We start from the raw sequence: 14385 nt of genomic DNA, 5'->3' as shown, positions 1-14385 counted from the left end.
TCCAAGGCCAAAGATGAACTGAAAGGCGCTTTGAATGCCATGGAACAATTGAAGGATGGCTTCAAAAGTGAGCGGGCAAATTGGGAAACAGAGAAGGCAACTCTCTTAAAGCAGGCTGAAGATGCCGAAGCATCGCTTAAATCAGTGGCAGAGGAGCTAACTGGGCTGAAGCAGCAAGTCAATGCCATGACTTCAGCAATATTTGGTAAGTATCTTTCGCCAGATCCTTCCTTAAACATTGTTGAAGTTGCTGGTTTAACAATACCTTCTTAAACTATTTTCAGGTAGCCGGGTTGCTCATCTAGGCTCAGACATGCGGATGAAGTTGAAGGCAGCCTACACATTGATAGAACAATTGTATACTGGTGCTCAACGAGTCATCTGTGCATCTTCCTTCAACAAGCCAGCACCAATCTTAATCAAGGACACATTGACCTAATTGTCTATGACCCCAGCCCAGATAGAAGAGGTAAAGCAATCTGCTGCAAGAGATGGTGCTTTACCAGCGCTGACGTGGGCTAAAGCATGGATTGCTGACCTTGATCCGGCAGATATCGCCAAGGGCTATCCGGTCAACATGAAGATGGATCAGACTTTGATAATGAAGCTCTGAAGGCCTTGACAAAAGAGATGCACCCACTGGCAAGCCAACTGGCTGAGGAGGTTGATTTGTCTGTCTATCGGTCGAGCTATGACGCAGACGGCAAATGGGTTGACGCAGCTGTGAAGGAAGCTCAGAATTTATTCCCTCCAATCCGTAAGCACACCTATGCCCCTGACATTGAACCGTCCAACCTTATAGGCGACGAAGCTCTCTTTCAAGCCTTAACCAGGATTGATTGGACCACCCTTGACTTCCAGCCACTAGGTGAGGAGGAGGAGCTTGAACCAGCGCGAGATGATCCTTCAATGTCACGTCAGCCTGGTGCTGAATCATAATCCGGCGGCCGGTTTGATTTTATGCGTTGTGGGAAACAAACAATTATTCTTTTGGGCATCAAAGCGCCTTGTAATAGGCTAGGTGAAATACTTTGATCTCGTGCCATCGTGCACTGCTACCTGATACTGTAATCTGGCATTATTGTTGCTATGCTTGCCTTGATATTTCGTATAAATCCTACCTTCTGCATGTTAAACACTTAAACATGTCCTGGCGGTTTACTACCGGACGGGTTACGATATCCAATATAGAACCAGAATCCTTATAACCAAGTTTATAAAGTAATGAAATATGAAATATATCATACCTGTGATATTAAATCACTTTTGTTGGTCCACCAACTCGTTTAGTAAGGGTGAGAACCCAAACTTTGAGTATTGGAAGGTACCCACCGCATTGTGATGGTGTGTAATAAGCCATACCGGGTATTGATAAACACCAGATGATCATCTTGGCGACTTATAGTCAATGCCAGACCGGATTGAAAAGATGCCGGTTCACAATTGATTATGTGCTAAAAACTGATAACTGTAAGCCACACCGGGTTAAGAAACACTGATTTAATGAAATGACATATAGTCTGGACGGGTCAAGAGACGTCGGTTTACCTTAGATCTTTATCAAAAAGAGATAAAACTTGTAAAAACAAATTCAAATAAAACTTGTAGTCGAGGCTTTTCGAGGGCTGCCAGACCCAAATTCGAGGCTTTTCGTGGGCTGCCAGGCCGCTGAGTTAAACCATTTGACAAAGCCTTTTAAGATGGGTCTCCAACTAACCAATCGTCATTTTAACTTTGACAAGTTCAAGGTCTCTATGAGAGTAACTTGTCAAACATTCAACGGGTCATGCCAGGATTACATAGATAGGAGTGGCTTACTTGATGAAGGCAGGTTAACCCGGGGTTTTATGTGAATACACCAGGCTTCCAATCCGTGGGTCGATACCCAATTACAAGGGGCCTTTCAAACTCTTTGTTACTTTACACAAAGAGCCCCCAAGTAACTTTGTGAGCTGTGCTCAATGGGTGCCTATGTCTGAGTGGTGCTTTTTAGCAACAATACTCTCTTTGGCCCCTTGGGTGTGAAGCTCCCAAGCTATATTGTGGCATGATAGCCGGTTTAATGGATAAACAGGACGTCGCTTTGTAAGCAGAAGCCCCCTTGTAACCAAGAAATATTGGAAGAACGGCAGAGGCCTTGCTTGTAGCAAGGATGCTGGTTTATTATATTGATCATAATATATACATTGTCAAAATATGTACATAATGAGAGCCTATAGCTCAGGTGTAGTAAGGCCGTAAAAGAGCGATATTCCACGGCTGACGAGTCTCCTCCTCCGATTTGCTTGAGTTTTATGCCCGCGAACGTCGATGAGGTAGTATGATCCGTTGTGCAGATTCTTGCTGACCACAAAGGGCCCTTCCCAAGGTGGGGATAACTTGTGCATATCGGTCTGATCCTGGATGAGCCAGAGCACTAAGTCGCCTTCTTGAAAGGTTCTTGCTCTAACCCGGCGGCTGTGATAACGCCGCAGGTCTTGCTGATAAACCGCCGAACGAGCCAATGCCATGTCCCGTTTTTCATCCAACAGGTCTAGTGCTTCTTGACGTGCTTGCTCGTTGTCCGCTTCAACATAATTGGCAATCCGGGGCGAGTCATGACGAATATCACTTGGGAGTACCGCCTCTGCCCCGTAAACCATGAAGAAAGGTGTATAACCTATAGACCGGTTTGGGGTGGTGTTTATACTCCATAACACAGATGGTAACTCCTCCACCCAACAACCCGACGTCCTCTTCAAAGGAACCATAAGCCGAGGCTTGATGCCTTTCAAGATTTCCTGATTGGCTCTCTCAGCTTGACCATTAGATTGGGGGTGAGCCACAGATGCTATGTCAAGCCGGACGTGCTCTCGTTGACAAAAGTCCTCCATCTCGCCTTTGGAGAGATTCGTGCCATTATCTGTGATGATGCTGTGTGGAAAACCGAAATGGAAGATCACCTTTTTGATGAATTGAACCGCCGTGGCTGTGTCACACTTGCTTACTGGCTCCACTTCAACCCATTTAGTAAACTTGTCAACCGCCACCAATAGGTGGGTCTTCTTATCTTTGGATCGCTTGAAAGGCCCTACCATGTCAAGCCCCCAAGTAGCAAACGGCCAGGTGATGGGAATCATCCATAGCTCCTGAGCCGGAACATGAGCTCATCGCGAGAATTTCTGACAACCGTCACACCGCTTTACCAAATCCTCAGCATCAACATGAGCTGTCAATAGAAGCCATGACGAAATGCTTTAGAAACCAAGGACTTTGAACCGGCGTGATGACCATAGTATCCTTCGTGGATCTCTTGAAGAATCTCACGGCCTTCTTCAGGAGAAACACAGTGTTGGAACGCACCAGAAACACTGCAACGGTGTAACTCGCCATTGTGAACAATCATGGACTTGGATCGCCCGACTATCTGTCTGGCCAAAACTACATCTTCTAGTAAATCGCCCCGGTTCATGTATGCCAAGTATGGAACCGTCCAATCCGAAATGATGTGTAAAGCGGCCACCAACTGTGCCTCCGGATCAGGAATAGTGAGGTCCTCCTCTGTAGGCAACTGAACTGACGGGTTGTGCAAGATATCCAGGAAGGTATTGGGTGGCACTGGTTTACGCTGAGATCCCAGACGACTTAAAGCATCAGCTGCCTCATTTTTGCGCCGATCAATGTGCTCCACTTGATAACCCTTCAAGCGACCAGCAATAATATCCACCTCTCGTGGGTAAGCCGCCATGAGTGGATCCTTGGAATCCCAAGTACCTGAAACTTGCTGGGCTACCAGATCCGAGTCCCCAAAGCATCGTACTCGGCTTAAGTTCATTTCTTTAACCACTTGAAGACCATGGAGTAAGGCTTCATACTCAGCTGCATTGTTAGTACAAGGGAACATTAAGCGAAGAACATAATGAATTTTGTCACCTCGAGGGGAAGTAAGGACAACTCGAGCCCCCGAGCCCTCCAATTGCCTGGACCCATCAAAGTGAATAGTCCAATAAGTACTGTCTGGTTTGTCTTCTTGTATCTGCAACTCTGTCCAATCATTGATGAAATCCACAAGGGCCTGGGATTTGATTGCTGTTCAAGGCATATACTTCAAACCTTGTGGTCCAAGCTCAATAGCCCACTTAGCAACCCGGCCAGTTGCCTCCCTGTTCTGGATTATATCCCTCAAAGGAGCAGAACTAACCACTGTGATGGGATGGCCTTGAAAGTACTGCTTAAGCTTCCGACTTGCCATTAAAATCCCATATCCCAGCTTCTGCCAATGCGGATATCTTTGCTTTGACTCAATGACCACTTCGATGATATAATAAACCGGCCTTTGAACCGGGTACTCCTTCCCAGCCTCCTTGCGCTCCACCACAATAGCTTATCTGGCAGCCCGGGCATTAGCAGCCACATATAACAGCAGCGGCTCCTTATCAACTGGAGCAGCAAGAACCGGCGGTTCAGCCAACTGCTTCTTCAAGCCCTCAAACGCCACATCAGCAACATCGCTCCAGACAAAGCTGTCTGTCTTCTTCAACATCTGATACAAAGGGATCGCCTTTTCTCCCAACCTGCTGATAAACCGGCTCAAAGCCGCAATACGACCCGCCAAACATTGAACATCATTGATACATGCCGGTTTAGCCAGGGATGTGATAGCCTTGATCTTTTCCGGATTAGCCTCAGTGCCCCGGTTGGACACCAAAAAACCCAAGAGCTTGCCAGCCAGTACACCAAAGACACATTTAGCCGGATTGAGCATCATTTTATAAACTCTCATATTATCAAAGGTTTCTTGCAAATCAGTTATAAGTGTTTCTGCCTTCCTGGACTTGACCACAATATCATCCACATAAGCATGAACATTGCGCCCAATCTGAGTATGAAGACAATTCTGCACACAGCGTTGATACGTTGCCTGGGCACTCTTGAGCCCAAAGGGCATAGACACATAACAGAAGGCTCCAAAGGGAGTGATGAAAGCTGTCTTCTCCTGGTCCTTAACTGCCATCTTGATCTGATGATAACGAGAATAAGCATCCAAGAAACTCACATGCTCACAACCCGCCGTAGCATCAATTATTTGATCAATTCGAGGGAGGGCAAAGGGATCAGTTGGGCAAGCTTTGTTCAAATCTGTGTAATCCACACACATACGCCAAGTATCTTTTTTCTTAAGTACCAGCACCGGATTAGCCAACCACTCTGGGTGAAACACTTCCACGATAAACCCTGCTGCCAATAGCCGGGCTACCTCTTCACCAATGGCCTTGCGCCGCTCCTCATTAAAGCGGTGAAGAAACTGTTTGACCGGTTTGAACTTCAGATCAATATTAAGAGTGTGCTCAGCGAGTTCCCTCGGTACACCTGGCATGTCAGAAGGCTTCCATGCAAAGATATCCCGATTCTCACGGATGAACTCGATGAGCGCACTTTCCTATTTCGGATCCAAGTTGACGATGATACTGAACTGCTTGGATGAATCGCCAGGAACAAAATCAACCAATTTAGTGTCATCAGCTGATTTAAACTTCAAAGCCGGATCATGCTTTGTAGTGGGCTTCTTTAGAGAAGTCATGTCTGCTGGATCAACATTGTCCTTATAAAACTTCCACTCCTTCGTTGCACAAACCGATTCAGCATATGCCGCATCACCTTCCTCGCACTCCAGCGAAATCTTACGGCTTCCATGAACCGTGATGGTCCCTTTATGACCCGGCATCTTAAGCTGCAGATAAACATAACACGGCCTTGCTATGAATTTAGCATAAACCGGCCGCCCAAACAATGCATGGTACGGACTTCTAATCTTGACCACTTCAAAGGTCACCGTCTCAGACCTTGAATCATGATCATCTCCAAAAACGACCTCCAGAGCTATCTTACCAACTGGGTAAGCCGATTTACCAGGCACCACACCGTGAAAAACGGTGTTGGATGGTCTAAGGTTCTTATCTATCAATCCCATACGCCGGAAAGTTTCATAATATAGGATATTGATACTGCTCCCTCCGTCCATGAGTACCTTAGTGAACTTATAACCTCCAACCTGCGGTGCAACCACCAAAGCTAGGTGGCCCGGATTGTCAACCCGGGGCGGATGATCCTCCTGACTCCAGAGAATAGGCTGCTCAGACCAGCGTAAATAAACGGGCACTGCCGGTTCAACAGAGTTTGCTGCCCTTATATGAAGCTTCTGATCGCGCTTGCATAAATTAGCAGTGAAGACATGATACTGTCCACCGTTTAACTATTTCGGGTTGCTCTGATAACCCGATTGCTGCTGATTCCCCTGATTACTCTGCTGATTGTGACCTCCTTGATTGTTCTGATTACCCTGATTATTCTGAAATCCTAAGTTTGAACCGCCACCACCATAACCCGGCCCATGAAATCCTGGACCGGAACCACCGGATGGACCTTGATCATACCGGAATAGATCAGAGTTTTTGAACTCCCTCATGATGTGACAATCCTTCTAGAGATGCGTGGCCGGAACCTCCTTTGTCCCGTGCTTTGGGCAGGGCTGGTTTAACAAGCGTTCCAGATTCATGCCTCCACCGTGCTGGGGCGGTTTACCCTTACGACACTGCATATTTCCCTGCATACTGGTGTTAGCCAAAAAATCTGAATTGTCCACTTTACGCTTACCATTGTTCCCGTGGCTCGCCTGGCTATGCTCTCCTTTTGAACCGGCATTCTTCTTTCCCTTCTCCTATTTTTCTTCGTCAGAATCAGGGTCCTTGGTATTGCCAGAATCAGCATACTTAACCAGAGATGCCATGAATGTTCCCATATCATTGTAGTGACGCTTGAACCGTCCCAACTTCATCTTTACTGACTTGAACCGGCAATTACCTTCCAAAGTCACATTTGCCCTGTCCGGATTGATGCGGCCCGACTAATGCAAAATTTCTGAAACCAGGCGCACCCAATGGGTTGTCGATTCATTCTTTCCTTGGACACAAGCCGCCAGATCTGCAATGGACATGGGTTGCTTGCACGTATCCTTGAAGTTTGCTATAAACTTGGCCTTCAACTCATCCCATGAACTGATCGAGTTAACAGGCAGGCTCTTCAACCAGGTACGAGTTGTTCCTTCTAACATCATGGTGAAGTATTTTGCACATGCTGGTTCATCCAAATTTAACATCTCCATTGCCATCTCATAACTTTCAACCCACGCCTCAGGGGCCTGATCAGCGGTATAATTAGGTACTTCACGCTGACCCTTGAAATCCTTGGGCAGTTGCACATTACGCAGAGCTGGGGTGAGGCACGGTACTCCCCAAGAGCTAAAAGCCAAACCACGTTCAATCGATGCCGCTGGCTGAACCGAGGCGGGTTGATTCTGGCACTGCGCAGCCAACTGGGCTGCTAACTCTACCTCGCGCCATGCTCTGCCATTGTTCACCACATCCTGAGCATTCAAACCGCTGTTCACCGGATTAGGCCCCCAAGGGGCATCTCGACGTCGCGCACTGCTTGACACGGCCGGTTCGTCCATGTGCCTGCTATAACTCTTGCTCGGATGGGGGGTTGAATGTATTCTGTCTCGGCTATAGGAGTAAGCCTACTGCTGCACAACAGCGGTTTGAAGAAGATCCTTGGCCCATCGCGTCTCAATTGCCGCTAGTGAGTCACCCTCCATCGGAATAGCTACCAAACGTGATGCTGCAGCCATCATGTTATCCAAAGGGCTAGAGAAGTGACCCGGTGGCGTTGTTACATATTGTGGCGGGTTGTCCGTCCGTCGAGGCGGGTCCATCGTCCGTGGCTGATCCAGTGCCGCCCTTGGTGCCTCGGTCCGGTTTACTCCTGCCGGATTACTAGGTCCGGCTCCTGGCGTGTTGAAGAGATTCATACCCTCATAAATCTGCAGCAGACGAGACCGGTACTTCCTTCTCATTACGTCGGTTGACGCATTCTGATCCAACATAAGCCGCTAATTTTGCGCCTGATCTGTTGTCATTGGGCATCTAAAGCGGCCCGCTCTTCAGCCATCCTGGCCTCCTTAGCCGCCAAGTCCGCCTTGGCCTGAGTTATCTGATCTTTTAGCTTTGCCACATCCGCATTATGCCGAACTTGGGTCTCCGGGGTGACTGCCGTGGTCAACAATGTGGTCAAAGTATCCAACAAACCGGCAAGAACTTGAGCTGGCCGGCCCTCTGGGCCTCCTGCCGCGGCCGCCGATCCGGAGATCATTGCTGCTGTAGATGAAGATTGTACGGTGGCTACGTACCGGCCATGAAGACTAAAACCCGATTTGACGGTTCAAAGGGGCCCGGAATATTGTTGCCATCGGAACATCCCCCAAACCGGCCATCTTGCAACTGGTATAGCGACTCGGTTTTGCCGGTGGATGATTCACCCTCTCAGTAGATGGTCGTCTCACCGTCAGACACCGGTTTAGATTCTGCACCATGCATGAACCCTACGAACGCATGCTTCATGGCAGGCTGAACCCGGGCAGGACTTGCACGCTGAGCCGTTGCGACGAGGTCGGTGGAGATGTCCGGCTCAGGGCCCGGTTCGCCGATCTTGCCGATGAAAACATGAATTCCATCAAAGGGGACCCGGTACCAGTACTCGATTGAGCCGGCCTCGGGGCCCCATCCTGCATCGTCGATGTAGATCTTACCGCGACGACTCTTGGTCATCCGGCCAACCGCGTACCCTTTGAGTCCTTCAAAGTTGCCCTTTAAGAACTCGAAACCATCGTGCGATAGCCCCATGGTGGGTGCCAACTGTCATGGAATTAACACGTCAGATGTCCTAGCAGAAGGACTTAGACGTGGAGCCATCGCAATGAGATTAGCTTAAAGGGGTTAAACCGGAACAAGGGACACGAGAGTTTTATACCATTTTGGCCCCTTACGATGAAGGTAAACGCATATGTCTAGTTTTGATGGGATTATTGGGGTCTCAATGATCAGGGAGCGAATACGCTTTGCCTGAGTCTCGAGTTATTGTTTCTTGTCCCTGAACTGCCGCCGGGTCGTCCCTTTATATACACAGGTTGATGCCCGGTCGGTTTACAGAGTCCCAAGACCGGCTCATACAAGTGTCCGGTTCGGTCTCTTCCTTTCCCTGTCTTACAATGCAAGTTAGACAACTACGGCAGTTTACAATTATGGGCCCTAATCCGCCTTTGGGCTCTGGGCCTCTAAGCTTCATTAGTAGAGCGCCATCTTCTTTATCTTCATGAGCTTCAATATAGATGAGCGTGAACCGGTCCCTCCTGGGTGGTTTACACTCAGTATTTATATCCTCAACAGGGGGGCAGATACTTGTCTGCAGACATTGCGCATTGCCTTCCGGCCGAAAGGCAGATCATCCCTACCCCGAAGCCCCAGGAAAGGGTAGTATTCCTCTCTCATTTCGTCTGCGGGTTGGGCTTCCCCCTTCACCCATTCGTCCGCGGACTAATGTTCTACTATGGGCTGGACTTCCATGATTTGGCCCCTAACTCCATTCTCAACATCTCGGCGTTTATCGTCGTGTGCGAGGCCTTTCTCCGCATCACACCTCACTTCGGCATATGGCTGAAGACCTTCAATATGAAGCCAAAGGTGGTGAGCGGCAAACAACAGGAGTGCGGAGGCGCCATGTTAGGCAAGATGCCCAACGTCACCTGGCACAAAGGCTCCTTCGTGGAGATTGTGAAGGGGTGGCAATCGGGGTGGTTCTACATCAACGAGCCGCGTGACGCCAATTGGGCAGCGGTCCCCGAATTTCGATCCGGCGTCCCCATGCGGTTACCTCCTAGGGGGAGCAAGAAGAGGAAGGCCACCCCTCAGGGGAAGGCCAAGGTGTCCAAGAAGGGGAAAACCTTCCTTCCGGACTATTCCACCGCAGCCACCTATAGCAGCGAGGAATGGGAACCCAGGGTCAAGCCCCTGGCCAAGTTGTAAGTATCCGAACACGATAGTATTTCCGGTGTATTTGCTGTATCGCTTCTAATCACGCAAAACGTGCATCTGCAACCCGGCCAAATCCAACATCAAGATATCCTCATCTTCGGGGGGGTCTTTGGACCCGGCGGCAATGGACAGCGATTCGCTTCCAATGGCCTCCTGATAGCCCACAAGTGTAGGGGATCGCAACAACTTTCGAGGGTAAAGTATTCAACCCAAATTTATTGATTCGACACAAGGGGAGCCAAAGCATATTCTTGAGTATTAGCAGTTGAGTTGTCAATTCAACCATGCCTGGATAACTTAGTATCTGCAGCAAAGTATTCAGTAGCAAAAGTGGTATGATGATAAGGGTAATAGTAGCAAAAGTAAAGATAAATGTTTTTGGGTTTTTGTAGTAGTTGTAACAGTAGCAACGGAAAAGTAAATAAGCGAAGAACAATATATGAAAAGCTCTTAGGCCGTGGATCAGTGATGGATAATTATGCCGGATGTGATTCCTCGTGTAATAGCTATAACATAGGGTGACATAGAACTAGCTCCAGTTCAGCAATGTACTGTAGGCATGTATTCCATAAATAGTCATACGTGCTTATGGAAAAGAACTTGCATGGCATCTTTTGTCCTACCCTCCCATGGAAGCGGGGTCCTAGTGGAAACTAAGGGATATTAAGGCCTCCTTTTAATAGAGAACCGGAACAAAGCATTAGCACATAGTGAATACATGAACTCCTCAAACTACGGTCATCACCGAGAAGTATCCCGATTATTGTCACTTCGGGGTTGTCGAATCATAACACATAATAGGTGACTATAGACTTGCAAGATAGGATCAAGAACACACATATATTCATGAAAACATAATAAGTTCAGATCTGAAATCATGGCACTCGGGCCCTAGTGACAAGCATTAAGCATAGCAAAGTCATAGCAACATCAATCTCAGAACATAGTGGATACTAGGGATCAAACCCTAACAAAACTAACTTGATTACATGGTAAATCTCATCCAACCCATCACCGTCCAGCAAGCCTACGATGGAATTACTCGCGCACAGCGGTGAGCATCATGAAATTGGTGATGGAGGATGGTTGATGATGACAATGGCGATGAATCCCCCTCTCGGAGCCCCGAACGGACTCCAGATTAGCCCTCCCGAGAGAGATTAGGGCTTGGCGGCGGCTCTGTGTCGTAAAACACGATGAAACATTCTCTCTGGTTTTTTTCTCCCCGAACGTGAATATATTAAGTTGGAGTTGAGGTCGGTGGAGGTCCAGAGGGCCCACGAGATAGGGGGCGCGCCCTACAGGGGGGGCGACCCCTGTCTCGTGGACAGGCCCTGGGCCCCCTGGTGTATTTCTTTCGCCCAGAAATTCTTATTAATTCCAAAAAGTGCATCCGTGGATTTTCAGGACATTCTAAGAACTTTTCTTTTCTACATATAAAACAACATCATGGCAGTTCTGCTAAAAACAGTGTCAGTCTGGGTTAGTTTCATTCAAATCATGCAAGTTAGAGTCCAAAACAAGGGCAAAAGTGTTTGGAAAAGTAGATACGTTGGAGACGTATCACCTCATCCCCCAAGGCCGAGGACAACACCGAGGTGTTGTCCCGAAGGATTCCCGGCCAAGGGGAGACAATTCCAGAGATACCTCCAGGCGAAATCCCGGTCGCCGGAAACATGGGGAGAAAGATCCCCACAGACTCCAATAATGGGGGCCACAACCAGTTTGGCCCCCAGCCAAATACGGCTCCAGAAACCCGAGTGGTTCTGGATTCAGGCAAGCAACTTCTCCCTGAAGGGGGCGAGCCGCCTATACCGATGACTTCTGTCCATCCAGAGGCATCGGACGGTTTGTTGGGAACGCTTCGTGGTGCTTCCCTTGATGATGAACACTGTACTCTTATGAGTACGGTGATTAAGAAAGTTCGGTACGCCAAAAGCGGATTGACCAAAGCCTGCACTAGCCTTCTAACAGGCTTTGAGGTAAGTAATAGAATTATGAGAAAATATCACAGTGTAGACAGTAGCCCCTGATGCTCTGTTAGGTGTTCGGATGGAAAAGCCGAACAGAGGATCAAATAATGTTCGCAGGAGTCTAACAGAAGATGTCTTTATGTGAATAAGCAGGCGTCGCTGCTGGCCGCTGCGGCTCGTACTGCGGAGGTCTCTGGACTAAAGCAGGACCTGGAGCGGACCGAGGGAGATCTCGGCCTCGTGAAGAGGCGGCTCGAGGAAAGTCAAGGTACGCAATGCCTCATCTATATATTTATAAAGGATAGATGGTTTTTACTTGATAAAAGTGTCTTGAACTTTTATAGGGGCCACGACCGAAGTGGCAGCCCTAAAGAAGGCGCTGTCCAAGGCCGAAGACAAAGCGGCCAAGGAACACACTGAGCGCGAGAAGCAAGAGGCCCGGGTCAATGAGGTCCAGCAAGAGCTCCAGGATTTCATCCAGAAATACGAGTCCTTGGAGCGTGACTCTAAGATTCAAGAGTCCGAGCTTGCTAAGGCCCTCCAGAGCATGCAAGGTGCCAAGGCTGAAGCCCAGAAGGCCCTCCAGGAGATCCAGGCGGCCAAGAAGATTGCGGCGGGTAAGGCATTCATTATGCAAAGCAAGCATGTGAGGGAGACGTTCCTTTTACTTACCCGAATTTGGAGTTCTCCAGGAGCGTTTGCGGATCTGCCGTGCAGCATATCTGATGCCGCGAAATTCTATCGAGCCGAAGAAGGGAGCTCAACAAAGAAGTTGTTCTAGTCTCAATATATTAGGACGGAACATCCGATGCCCTTAAGAGACCAACTGAAGCAACTGGTCGAGCTGCACAAGGCAGCCGAACTGGCCATGAAGGACCTCATAGTCCGGTTGTGGCCTGCCGAGCCAATGCCCAGCAGCTACTTCGGTCTCGTGAAGCGGCTCGTGAGTGCCTGCCCCCGACTAGAGGTCATAAAGCGGTCGGTTTGCATTGAGGGTGCGCGGATGGCCTTCATCCGTGCAAAAGTGCACGGGGCGAAGATGGATGCCGAAAAGCTAATGACCGAGGGGGCACTGAAGGGCAAGGAGCACCGCCGACCCGAAAAATATTATGACAGCATCCTGAAGGGCTCCCGCCTTGTGGCGGAGCAATGTACAAAGGATATAATCTTTGAATGAATACATTCATTTTATCCTGTAATATGAAGCAAGTTCATTTGCACAATATAATGCTTGTTGATTTATAATTTTACCTCCTGTGCGGCCGTTTACAAAATATGAGAGTTGGCACGTCGTCGGCTTCTGCCCCCCATGTAACTAGCACAGAGGTGTTCGGGATAAATCTAAACACTCTGTATCCAAGTCTTTGGTCCTTTAAGGAGGTGTTTAGCGCAACGAACAAGGCAATTGGACTTATAAAGCTTTATTACCCTCACTTAGCCACAAAAGTTCCATAATTTTAAATTTTGGCGTAGCCCCTAGTATTTGGAAGGCCGAACTTGGGGCGATATACACGCCTAAACCGGACAAAGACCGATTCCTCGCATAAAGCGGAAAAAATCTTTAAGGATTTGAGACCTCTCGAACAGCGACCAACTCTCGCCGCATCATGACAGTCAGTTTTCGGCTTTCTCTACTGAGGTGCTCGTCCGGAAGAACCGGGACACAATCACAGTAGTTCTCCCTGTGATGCCTTAGACGATATAGCAGAACGTAAGGTAGCAAAACATGGGAGCCGGGCAAACCCAACATTTGACCCAAGACATGATTTAGAGCTGATGCATATAATGCTATAGGTTCGGGGTGCCGCACTGTCAAAAGTGTTCGGACTTTCCTGCCGTGTTATGGGGTACACTGAAGCCCCTGGCGAACTAAACGTACCAGAATGTACGGGTGCAATTTTGTAATAAATAGACAGTCAAGGAAAATGAATGAAATAATAAGATGACGGTGTAAATTGTTTTCCATTGTTATTTGAATGATACGTCAAGGCGTATGTATACAAGTAGTGCGATAAGCAAGTAGGGCTATTTGACATGCCTTTACCAAGAGCGAGCTGCATGCGGGTATGTAAAACAGGTATAACGATCGTTAGCAGAGACCACCTGGGGATTCCCTTGTATATCTAAGCTCCTTGATTCCTTGGTATATCCGTCCCGCGATGGGTCCGATGATCAGGTTACATGAAGGGCCTCACGAAGATAAGAACCTGAAAGAGAGAAAAAGGTGAAGGTATGCGGATCCTGGGGCAGTTGAACCGCATTGTGGACCGCTGTCTAGATGTGCCTCCGTCTATGCCCATGGTATTTTGAATGCGTAATTATGTACGCGCGGTACAAACTTCACTGCTTGACTGGGACTAGGACGGAGGCCGAGACGGCCCGGACGATCTTGTTGCAGAGTACTCCGGACTCGCTTGACGGTGTCCGGGGGCCTTATCGCTGGATTGGAGGTCTGCCTAAGGAGTCTGCTCTGTACTTCTGCGACAAGGGCCGCGGTGTGCTCTTCT

This window comes from Triticum dicoccoides, chromosome 5B (assembly GCF_002162155.2).
Source record: "Triticum dicoccoides isolate Atlit2015 ecotype Zavitan chromosome 5B, WEW_v2.0, whole genome shotgun sequence".
NCBI classification, from domain to species: Eukaryota; Viridiplantae; Streptophyta; class Magnoliopsida; order Poales; family Poaceae; genus Triticum; species Triticum dicoccoides.
The sequence above is the reverse complement of the archived record's forward strand: the minus strand, read 5'-3'. Positions refer to the sequence as shown.